Source organism: Zootoca vivipara, chromosome 7 (genome assembly GCF_963506605.1).
Source record: "Zootoca vivipara chromosome 7, rZooViv1.1, whole genome shotgun sequence".
NCBI lineage: Eukaryota > Metazoa > Chordata > Lepidosauria > Squamata > Lacertidae > Zootoca > Zootoca vivipara.
In genome coordinates, this window is record NC_083282.1 from 13,767,976 (window position 1) to 13,779,296 (window position 11,321).

At 48.4% G+C, this 11,321-nt stretch overlaps 1 long non-coding RNA gene across 1 annotated transcript; it reads left to right on the forward strand.

Moving 5' to 3' along the window:
• Positions 1-4,492: 4,492 nt before the first annotated feature.
• On the forward strand, positions 4,493-8,089 carry LOC132592425 (uncharacterized). Its single transcript, XR_009557864.1, has 2 exons — positions 4,493-4,636; positions 7,595-8,089. It is a non-coding gene; the product is annotated as an uncharacterized LOC132592425 (long non-coding RNA).
• Positions 8,090-11,321: the final 3,232 nt, after the last annotated feature.

Below are 11,321 nucleotides of genomic sequence, written 5' to 3' on the forward strand. Positions count from 1 at the left end.
GTGAACTACAGTTCCCATGCTTCTTTTAGAGGGGAGAAGGGCTTTAAATGCAGGGTGCGTATCCCATGTAAGCCTTCAGTGAAAACATCTTAATTATTGCCCCCGACCTGAATGAAGCAATTGAAGGGACTGCATATTCAGTCTCCATTACCAGAGCTTCCTCCTCCCTCCTTTCTCCATGAAAAAGTTCAGACTGTAACTTCATCAGGGCAGAGACTTGTATATTTATTTATCACTCCGATGCACACGTGCGGATGGTGCTATAACTTAAAAAGGCTGTGACCCATCCTTAGCCCTTTGGGAAGGGTCCGGATAGAAACTGAGCCAAATAAGTATGAAAAAGTATGAAAAAGCTGGCTCCACAGCAACCCCGATGAATATTATGGTGACTCTGTGCACATGGATAAGAAACTAATTTGTTCCTAAATCATTACATTACTGAATTAGTGTTATAGGTCTAGGAGAAATTAATTTGCTATGCAACTTAGGCTTACTGACATTGGTTTTTATTGCAAACGCTTCTCTGATTCCTGCCACACACACCCCAAGTGATGGCTATATTAACAGTTGGTATTTCACTCTAATGAAGATTGCTAGAGGTGTATTAGGATTAATGTAGTCGAAAACTAGTAAGGAGAAAAAAAATAACACACTTCATGTACTATTAAACTTGAGTTGTTAGATATAAGCATAAATCTGATGCAGACTCTGATGATACATCCTTATTTTAATGAATGTCTTTCCCTCTGTGTGTCAGGCAGTAGGATTTAAGTCTCCCCAATGTACAGCAGGTGTGTGAGAAACACTTTCATACGGACCGTGATTTCTAGCCTTTCAACACTCTACATACAAGTCAGTGGATGAGACTGTGCTATTCCGAGACTAGTTGTATTTAACACCTCTGAGCCCAGCTCTGCAAAATCAAGTACTCTGTAAGAAGAAATCTGTCTCCTAATCAGAGTTCTCTTGCCTCCAGTAGATTTGTAGGGCAAGCTTTTGTGCCTACACACACACACACACACACACACACACACACACACACACACACTGTATATTCCTGCGTATAAGACTACTTTATAACCCAGGAAAATCTTCTCAAAGGCCGGGGGTCGTCTTATACGCTGGGTCGTATTTCTTATACAGTGAGTATATCCCAAACTCTATATTTTAACTGGAAAAGTTGGGGGTTATCTTATATGCCCAGTCATTTTATACGCTGGAATATACGGTGTGTGTGTGTGTGTGTGTGTGTGTCTGTACACACACACACACACATTTAAAAGATTTTTATTGGTTTTCACATAAAACACACAAATTAACAAACATAGAACAAACACACACAAAGAAATACACACATAACACAACCTCTTGCATCTTATACTCTTGTATCTTAATATAATTCGCTCTGCCGAACTAAGTATTCCCTCCCTCCCATCCTTCGGCTTTGTTTTTCCACGCTTATCCCAGAGTTTCTTTTACCTACTTATTCAAAGTCAGTTCGTAGGATTTATTTTAGTCCTGCAAGTATCCTTAAACTTCTACAGTTCCTCTCCATGTACTCAATGAATTTACTCCATTCTTTTTGGAACCTCCCCCCCCCCCCTGGTATCGGATCCCGTAGGTCAACTTGGCTAGTTCTGCATAGTCCATCATCTTCGTCCTCCACTCCTCAACTGTCGGTAAATCCTGTAGTTTCCATTTTTGGGCCAATAAAGTTCTTGCCCAAGTTGTAGCATACATAAACAATCTCTGATCTTCTTTAGCAATTTCACACACACACACACACACACACACACACACACACACATAAGATTATATATATATATATATATATATATATATATATATATATATATATATATATATATATATATCTTCAGCCAGCATGAAGCTGTTATACAAAGCGCTTTATATCATATAATATAAAGCGGATTGTGGTAGGGCTGTTAAGAAATTTAGCTTAGGGTTTGGTTTGTGTAAGGCCACAGCTCATGCTGAGTAATGGGGGGCGTGTGTATGCAAATTCCTTGGATCTGATTGGTTGGTGGGGCCCCTCTTAAAGCTGCGTCCACCATTTTCTGGTCACATTTTTGCCTGGCGTTTGAACTGTGTGTTTCTATCGGTTCCTGTCTGGCAAGAGAGCGTTCCTGGATTCCTGGAGTCTGGTTGTATCTGGCTTATTTAATTTGCTGATTTATTCAGCTTATTGCTTGCTTTTGATTTTTAGCTTTCATTTACTGCCTTATTTAGCTCCGTTTTGATTCTCCCCCTCCCCTCCCTCCCCACTCCCTTCCCCTACGGCTCGGCCTCGGCTAGGGGCGTTGGGAGTCCCCCCCCCCCGCACAGGCATCCCACTTTATTTAAAGGGCGCACCCCCCTTTAGATTCCTTTAAATTCTTTAAATTCCCCCCCCGCTTGCCTTGGCTAGCCTGCTGTGGCTCTTGGTGGGCAAGGGGGCCTTGGTACCCTGAGGGAGCCTTGGCTCCTGGCTCCTTGCCTGGCCGTTTTCCTGCTGGGGCTGGGCTGGGCTGGGCTGGAGCCACGTGGGTGGTTAATAGGGCTGTTGCCGGCTGAGGAGCATTGAGGCTGCTTGCGCTCTGCTGGGGGCCTCTAATTTGGCTTATTGGGGGCTGTGGCGTTTGCCGCCCCCCCTGGGGTGCCTGCGGGGTGGGGGTGCATCATTGGGAGGGCGCCAGGCCGTTATTGTGCCTGGTTTGCACGCTGCGTCCGCCATTTTAATGCTTGCAACCCCCTTTGCTATTAAGCAGAGAGCTGCTGCTTGTGCATTGGGGGGAGCGGTTTGAGGGGGGTTGCTGGGTCTTTAGGACCTTGGGAGGGGGTCCCCTCACTTGATTCACCTGGGGGGCCTCTAGTTTTTGTGTCCTGTATAGCGTTTGTTTTCTGTTTGCATCTGTTTTAGCTGAGGAAAATTTTTTTTCCTGGCTGCAGTTTATTTCGAGGCTTGAGTGCTTGCAGCCAGTTTCTGGGCGTTTGGCGCCATCTACTGGCCACGAGTTGTTACTACACCTACAAATTTAATTGCCTTTTCCCTCAGCCTATATTGAAGTCCCTTGAGCAGGCTTTGACTTTATTGTGTTGCCTGACTAGCTTATTGGGTCATTTTAACTTATTGGTTTCCTTTAATTACTTGATTTAATTTATATCCTTTTATTTAGGAATCTTAATTGATTCCATTGGATTATAATTGGCTTTGACCTGCGTGGGCTTGCTTTGGTTAAGTGAAAGGAAAAAACTTTTACTCCTTGCCTTTAATTGGAGGCCTGAGTACTGCAGCCTACTTTAGGTTCTCTATGCCATCGGCTGGCCTCAAGGGGGTTATCGCACCTTGTTAGTTTTGATACTGTTCCTTCCCAATAGATAGGGAATACATTGCTTGGCCTGCGTTTTGGGTTTCTTGCATTGTTTAATTGGCTTAATTGATGTCCATTGTTTAATTCAATTTAATTTTAATTCACGTTAATTTAGTTTTCACGTATTCTGGTTAAGGATTCTATTTGGTTGCGTGGGTGGGAGTTTGGCTTTGGCCTGCGCATTTCCCTCTCCCTCCCTTTTAGGGGGGGGGCCGGGGCGTGTGCCGGGGTCCGGCCTACACCAGCCTGCAATACAAGTCTAACTGATTTCCCTGGGGCCTTTCAGAGGCCTGGGTGTCCCCAAATATTTTGCAGTTAGTTTTGCAGATTGGTTGGGAAGGCTCCAATATTTGAGGGGTGGGGTGACGCCGCCTAGTGGTTAAAGTGGTAATACGCACCCCTGTGTGATTCCACGTGTGTTTGCTTGTTATTCCAAGTAGTTAATAGTTCAGGATGGCGGCCCACCCATCCACTTCAGGGAAATCTAAGAGGGTCATTAAGGGCGCTTCGCAGAAGCTGCGTTCGCCAGCCTCGCAGGCAGCGGGTCGCGTGGAAGCATTCATCGCTAGCATTGCTGGTGACCCACAGGCCCTGGCCCAGCTTGGATCTGGGCTTGATGCCTTATTACAGAACCCGGCCTCTCATCCTGCCGCCTCGACCTCTGCTGGTTTACCTCTGGAAGCAGGGCGGGAGGCGGCGACTACGGCCATGCCTCCAGACCGGCAAGGCCCAGACCCTCTTTCTGCCCCCTCTACCTCTGCAGGTGTATCCCTGGACCCTGGGCAAGCTACGGTGGCGGCGTCGCAGCCTCTGTCCCCCATGGCGACCATTCTGGGACTGCCTGAGACCACCACGTCTGGGCCAGTTGACTCGTCGGATGACGACTTCGTGGGGCCTTCTGGTGTTCTGATGCCGAATGCCTCTTCCACTCCTATGGTGGTGCCGGCGCCCCCTCCCGTCAAACGACGAAGTGAGGGGAAGCAGCCTCGGCGCACCAGGAGGGCGAGGCAGGCTAAGGGCAGAGTAAGTGGGCAAGGGCAGGGGGGGGCGGACGGGGGCCTCCTCTAATGTTGTTGTTTCGCCCGTTGCTCCATCCCAGACTCTTGCCGTCGCCTCGCGGCGCGAGGGGCTTTCGTCGGCATCCGGCGAGGAAGCCCTCCCAGTGCCGGCTAGAGCGTCGAGTGGCGGAAAACGTCGTCACAAAAGTCGTTCCAGGAGGCGGGCAAAGAGGCGCAAGGACGATACCTCGGCTTCGACCACCTCAGGTTCGTCCTCTAGCTCCGAGGGTTCTGATCACTCTATGGGGTTGTACTGGGCTTACGGGGAAGTGGATTCTGGCCTTCCTCGTTGGGCCTGGGCTCGTCGAGCGAATTCGCATCGTGCTCGTTATGGAGCTGTTCAAGAATGTCTCGACGGAGAGTTGGTCCCGGAAACCACGGTTTCCACCAACAGTACTAGGGATATTATTCCGGGCAGTCACTTGTCCTCTAAATTGAGGTCTAGGATATTGGATGGTAAATAGGTAGACATTTTTGATTTAGCTCCACCAGAGGAGGTGGTCCCTGAGCAAGAAAACGCCCTCGTTGGTACTAAGAAGAAAGGCAGGGGGAGAAAGGTGGAGCGGACTTTCGAGCGTTGGCTCGATTGTTATCAAGTTTTTTCCGGGGTAGTAGTAGCGGCATATCCCCGCAGGGCTCTACACCTTATCGTGTACCAGTCCATCGTAAGGTCAGCATATAACATGGCAGGGGAAGCGGCCGCAATTGCTTATGATGAAAGATTTCGCAGGCGGGCGTCAAAAATTGACACCGCCCGCTTTGACAGGAAAGACTTGGACCTTTGGACCACGTATGTGGCTCCGTCGGTTTCACGGAAACCCGCCGAGCAGCAAAGGGCTGAGACCCAGCCTTTTAAGGCGGCACCTAAATTGCGCTGCTGGGATTTCAATAAAGGACTGTGTCAGCGCCCGCGGTGTATTTATGCGCACACTTGTGACCGGTGTGGCGGTAGCCACCCGGCTGTTAACTGCTATGCGGGCCGGCGGCCCTTTCGTGGGGGTCGGGGAGGATTCAGGCAGGCGCCAAGGGGTTCCGCCCCTGCCCTCCCCGCTCCCCCCGCAGCTTCCACATCAAAGTGAATTGCTTCAGTTAGCTTTTTCTCCCATTAAGTTACCGGCCCTTAAACATTGGTTAGCCTCCTATCCCAATATTGAGGCGGCTGCATATCTTCGGGATGGTTTCTCCTTCGGGTTCCGGATTCCGATAGCTTCGGTTCCCCTGGCTAGGAATCCTAGGAATCAGAAGTCGGTGAGAGAGATGCACGAGGTCGCAAGGCGGAAGGTTAATAAAGAAATAGCCCTCCAGCGCATGGCTGGTCCTTTTGCGTCTCCGCCTTTTCCCAATCTGCACCTCTCTCCCTTGGGAATCGTCCCCAAGAAGGCTCCGGGTGAGTTTCGGCTCATTCATAATTTGTCTCACCCTAGGGACACGTCCGTGAACGACGTGATCCCTCCGGAGCTTTGTACGGTCAAATACGCTTCTCTCGACCAGGCAATTAAAATGATCAGAAAGTTTGGGCCGGGGGCCTTGTTGGCAAAATGTGATATCGAATCGGCTTTCCGATTATTACCAATTCATCCGCATGATTTTTGGTTGCTGGGCTTTCAGTTTGAAGGCGCCTATTATTTTGATAAGGCCATGCCAATGGGCTGCTCCGTAGCCTGTGCGGCCTTCGAGCGCTTATCGCAGGGTGAGAAGGCTGACATGAGGATGTGGCTGGTATTCCTGGAGGAATACAATGGGGTATCCTTGTGGCAGGATGTTTTAAACCTGCACAACGATTTCCAAGTGCACTCCGATGCGGCGGGTTCCCTGGGATTTGGTTTGTTTTGGAATGGCAGGTGGTGCGCACAAAGATGGCCCCCTGCTTGGCGGGACACTGAAATCACGCGGGATTTAACTTTTCTTGAGTTCTTTCCTATAGCAGTTGCAGTCCATATTTGGGTTGACGACTTCAAGGACCGCCGCGTATGCTTTTGGTCAGATAACCAGGCTGTGGTGACTGTCCTTGCGAAACAATCTTCTAAGTCAACTCGGGTATCGGCTCTGCTGCGGGCATTCGTGCTGCAGTGCCTGCGTTTTAACATTATTTTCTCTGCGCGTTTTGTCCCGGGCGTGGCCAACGATATAGCTGACGCTTTGTCACGATTTCAGATGGAGCGCTTCAGGTCCCTGGTTCCAGACGCACAACATCAGCCGGAGATTTTCCCGGATCGTCTTTGGAACCTTGGCAGCTGCTAGTCTTGCAGGGAGTAGCTGCTTCTGTTTCCCCCTCTACCCTGCGGGCTTATCAAAAAGCTTGGACTGACTTTTTAACTTTTCGCAGTCAGTCGCTCGCGGTGGAGGGAGCGGCCCGCCCCTCTTCTTCCCAGGTGCTTCAATATTTGGCACACCTGTTTCACCTGGGAAGGGCTGCCAGGACCATAAAGCTCCAGTCTGCGGCCATTTCATTTTTCTCGAAATTGTTTTTTAATAGGGACCCTTGCGCCAAATTTGTGGTGCGTAAGGCCATGGAGGGATGGGGTAGGCCTTGTCCTCCCCGTTCCCCTACCAGGAACCCGATTTCTTTTGATCTTCTCACTAAAATGAGATTGAAGCTTAGGGTGGTGTGTTGGTCTAAATATGAGGCCCGTTTGTTTTCGGCCGCCTTCTCAGTGGCCTTTTTTGGCGCTTTGAGAATTGGTGAAATTGTAGGGGGTCAGATGCGTCAGGGGGTGCCAGGGGGTTTGCTACTCCAGGACATACGTCTGTCGCCAACGGAATTGTTAATCACGATTCGGAGTTCCAAGACCGACCAGGCTGGTAAAGGAGCAGTAATGCGACTGCCTGCTACGGGGCAGACGGGCCCCTGCCCGGTTAAGGACGTAGCCAAATTCTTGGCGGAAAGGCCAGCTGGGGAGGGCCCCTTGTTTGTGCATCAGGATGGTAACCCGATGACTAGGCTGCAATTTACTAGAGTTATGAGGAAGGTGATAGCGGCATGCGGTTGCGTGGCCGCTAATTACGCTCCTCATTCCTTTCGCATTGGGGCCGCCACTACGGCGGCCCACTGGGGTCTTTCGGTTGATGCTATTAAGGATTTGGGCAGGTGGAAATCTGCAGCGTATAGATCTTATGTTCGGAAGCGCTCCTAACTTTGTCGTTTGTTTTCCAATGTTTTCCCAGGGCTCGCGGACGTGCACATATGGATGGTGGGACATTCCATAGTCCATTGGGCAGGCCTTCGCGCTGGCCAAACGCCATTGGGTCCTCGACTTGGCCTTCCATCCAACATCCAAGTGACCTGGATGGGCAAGAGGGGCATGCGCTGGGGGGAGCTTCTCCCTTTGCTGCGGCGCAAAGCCCTCTTGCTCGGGTGCCCGTCCGCCCTGGTGATCCAGCTGGGAGAAAATGACATCCCCGCTGTGGACCCGTTATCTCTTCGCCTGGCTATCCTACGAGATTTGTTGGAGATAAGGACTTGGTTCCCTGATACCGTCGTTTTTTGGTCCCAAATGTTGCAGAGGATGCAATGGCGGGGTGATATTCCTCCTCTGGCTGGGGAAAGAGCTAGGAAGAGGGTTAACAGCGCAGCATCCAAACGGGTGTACGAAATCGGGGGGAGTTTGATTCGTCATCCCGCAATTAATGTTAGAGCCCCGCTTTTATATCGGGATGATGGGGTTCACTTATCCCCTGATGGGTATGACATTTGGCTGCGTGATGTGTCTGAGGGTTTAAAAAGTTGGTTAGGTCTCTGAGTGTTGGCGGCAAGCCAGGGCTGGCTTGATTGGCGGTTAGGCTTTTGGTTGGTTAATCGGTTGGTAGAGGGGGTGGCACACGGATGCCTACCCTCACCTCCGTTTGCTCCATATAGAAGTATTCCGTTAAAGGAATCTCGGGGCTTACACTCTTGTCCTTACCATCCCGCCATTGGCGGGAATGGTGGGCCCAATTTTAAGAGCAAGAGCCTTGAGGAACATTCTTGGTGAAGGTGAGGAGGGAATGACTGGGCGCAGCCACCTCCTCACTCCCAGGTATGTTTACTTGACTTCCATGCGGAAGTCGGAGCAGGAACTGTCCAAGCGGACAGTGGTGAGTCCTGTCCTATGGTGACAGCTGATGTGAGTCCTGCCACGTGGGCAGATGAGGTGAGTCCTGTCCAATGGTGACAGCTGATGTGAGTCCTGCCACGTGGGCAGATGAGGTGAGTCCTGTCCAATGGTGACAGCTGATGTGAGTCCTGCCACGTGGGGCAGATGAGGTGAGTCCTGTCCTAAGGGGACAGCTGATTGAGTCCTGTCCTGGATGGACAGATGGGGATAGTCCTTCTTTAGGAAGGACGAGTGAATAACCAAAAGCCTAAGCCAACACTCGGATTAAATTGTGTATTTAATAAAGTTGTGGCCCTAAATTATTTGCCAAAAACCAAACCATAATTCTGTTGTCAGTTGTGAGTTATTTAAGGTAATTTTCTGGGAAGCCTCGACACACAAAGCGCTTTATATCATATAATATAAAGCGGATTGTGGTAGGGCTGTTAAGAAATTTAGCTTAGGGTTTGGTTTGTGTAAGGCCACAGCTCATGCTGAGTAATGGGGGGCGTGTGTATGCAAATTCCTTGGATCTGATTGGTTGGTGGGGCCCCTCTTAAAGCTGCGTCCACCATTTTCTGGTCACATTTTTGCCTGGCGTTTGAACCCCTCCCACCCGCCCTTTCTTTCTTGCAGGTTAGCACGACATTGCTATTGCCTTCGGGGCCGCCTGTATTCAGGGGTCAGTAGGAATTTTTCCAATTGGCTGATTGGCTGTGCCTCTTGGTTTTCGCCTACTGCGCTAGCAAATTGTCACAACTTGTTAGGTTGGCGGTTAGGCTTTTGGTTGGTTAATCGGTTGGTAGAGGGGGTGGCACACGGATGCCTACCCTCACCTCCGTTTGCTCCATATAGAAGTATTCCGTTAAAGGAATCTCGGGGCTTACACTCTTGTCCTTACCATCCCGCCATTGGCGGGAATGGTGGGCCCAATTTTAAGAGCAAGAGCCTTGAGGAACATTCTTGGTGAAGGTGAGGAGGGAATGACTGGGCGCAGCCACCTCCTCACTCCCAGGTATGTTTACTTGACTTCCATGCGGAAGTCGGAGCAGGAACTGTCCAAGCGGACAGTGGTGAGTCCTGTCCTATGGTGACAGCTGATGTGAGTCCTGCCACGTGGGCAGATGAGGTGAGTCCTGTCCAATGGTGACAGCTGATGTGAGTCCTGCCACGTGGGCAGATGAGGTGAGTCCTGTCCAATGGTGACAGCTGATGTGAGTCCTGCCACGTGGGGCAGATGAGGTGAGTCCTGTCCTAAGGGGACAGCTGATTGAGTCCTGTCCTGGATGGACAGATGGGGATAGTCCTTCTTTAGGAAGGACGAGTGAATAACCAAAAGCCTAAGCCAACACTCGGATTAAATTGTGTATTTAATAAAGTTGTGGCCCTAAATTATTTGCCAAAAACCAAACCATAATTCTGTTGTCAGTTGTGAGTTATTTAAGGTAATTTTCTGGGAAGCCTCGACACACAATGCCATTATACAATGCCATCCTCTGCGTAGTCCCTATTTATTTTTCATGTAAGCTGTGCCTTCTGTACGTGAGACAATGAATTCTTGTGCAGCTTTTTACAAGAGCGGTGGCGCTTTCCCTTTTATTTTATTTTAAAAAAGCGTATACAACCGGAATCCCTTGGGATCGTTTGAAAAAACACTACTACTATCAAAACATATGCTTCCACACAGCAGAGAACAAGGGTGAAAGCAACTGATTTTGAGCTGTTGTCCAAACAGAGAAATCTTAACAGAGAGATTCATCAATGAAATCCCTATAAATGAACATATAAACAAGTAAGAAAACAATCTATTTTTTTCTTCAGATTCATGTATCAGAGGAGGCACAATAGATGCGACATTTCTTCCTGTGTGTGAGAGAGATACAGGGCAGGGAGATGGCTCCCCTCAGTCGATACCTGGAAATTATCAAAAGGCAGATAGTTTTTAGGTTAGATGTTTGTGGCTGGGGTCCAGGGGTTTTGTTGTGCATTCCAGGGGGGTTGTGAGTGTTCTGCATGGGAAACTGTTGGTTTTTTTTTTTTTACTAAGTCTGGATAATATGCAATAAAAGTCCCTACAGATTATCCAAAACCAGCAATAAGACCCACGAACTTGGATTTTTATGCCCATTTTCTAATTATATGACTCAAAGGTCATCATCACTTACTTTGATCAGTGGTAGATAAATGGAGACAACTGTCCTATACTGGGGCATATACAGGTATTCTTCCAAGGAATATTGCCTTTAAAAAACTAAAACTAAAACAAAACCCCAAAACCCCTGTATATTTGAGATAACTGTCTGGCCATGGAATTTGCTTATCTTCTCTGGCAAACTTCTATCCACATCAGAATTTAAGTCCTTCAGCGTCACCCTTCAGTTTGATTTTTTCGTTCATTCACTTCATTCATATAGTTTTGAACGGATTATATTACAAACAGTACTATTGGGTTTGGTTTTTTTTTTAAAAAAAACCCACACGTTTCTATTAGGTTTTACAATTTTATATTCATCACAATCACCATTATCACCAAAAAAAGAAAAAAATATAATTCCCGAACTCCGCCTCCCCCCCCCCCCCGCCCCGTGACTTCCCTCAACTTCCTCTTCTGGTTCTTTAAATATTTACTTCTCCTGCTTATTTTATTCTACCTTAATATTGCAGTCTTTAAATTAAATATTCTTATATTCTTGTCCTTTTGGTGCCATAATTGTTTTGAAATTACATTTTACATTTTGTTATTTTCCAGTTGCTACATCTTAATTTCTGTGTTTGTTTGTTAATTGTAAGTGTTTACTCAAACCCTTCTAGTGAGTCCA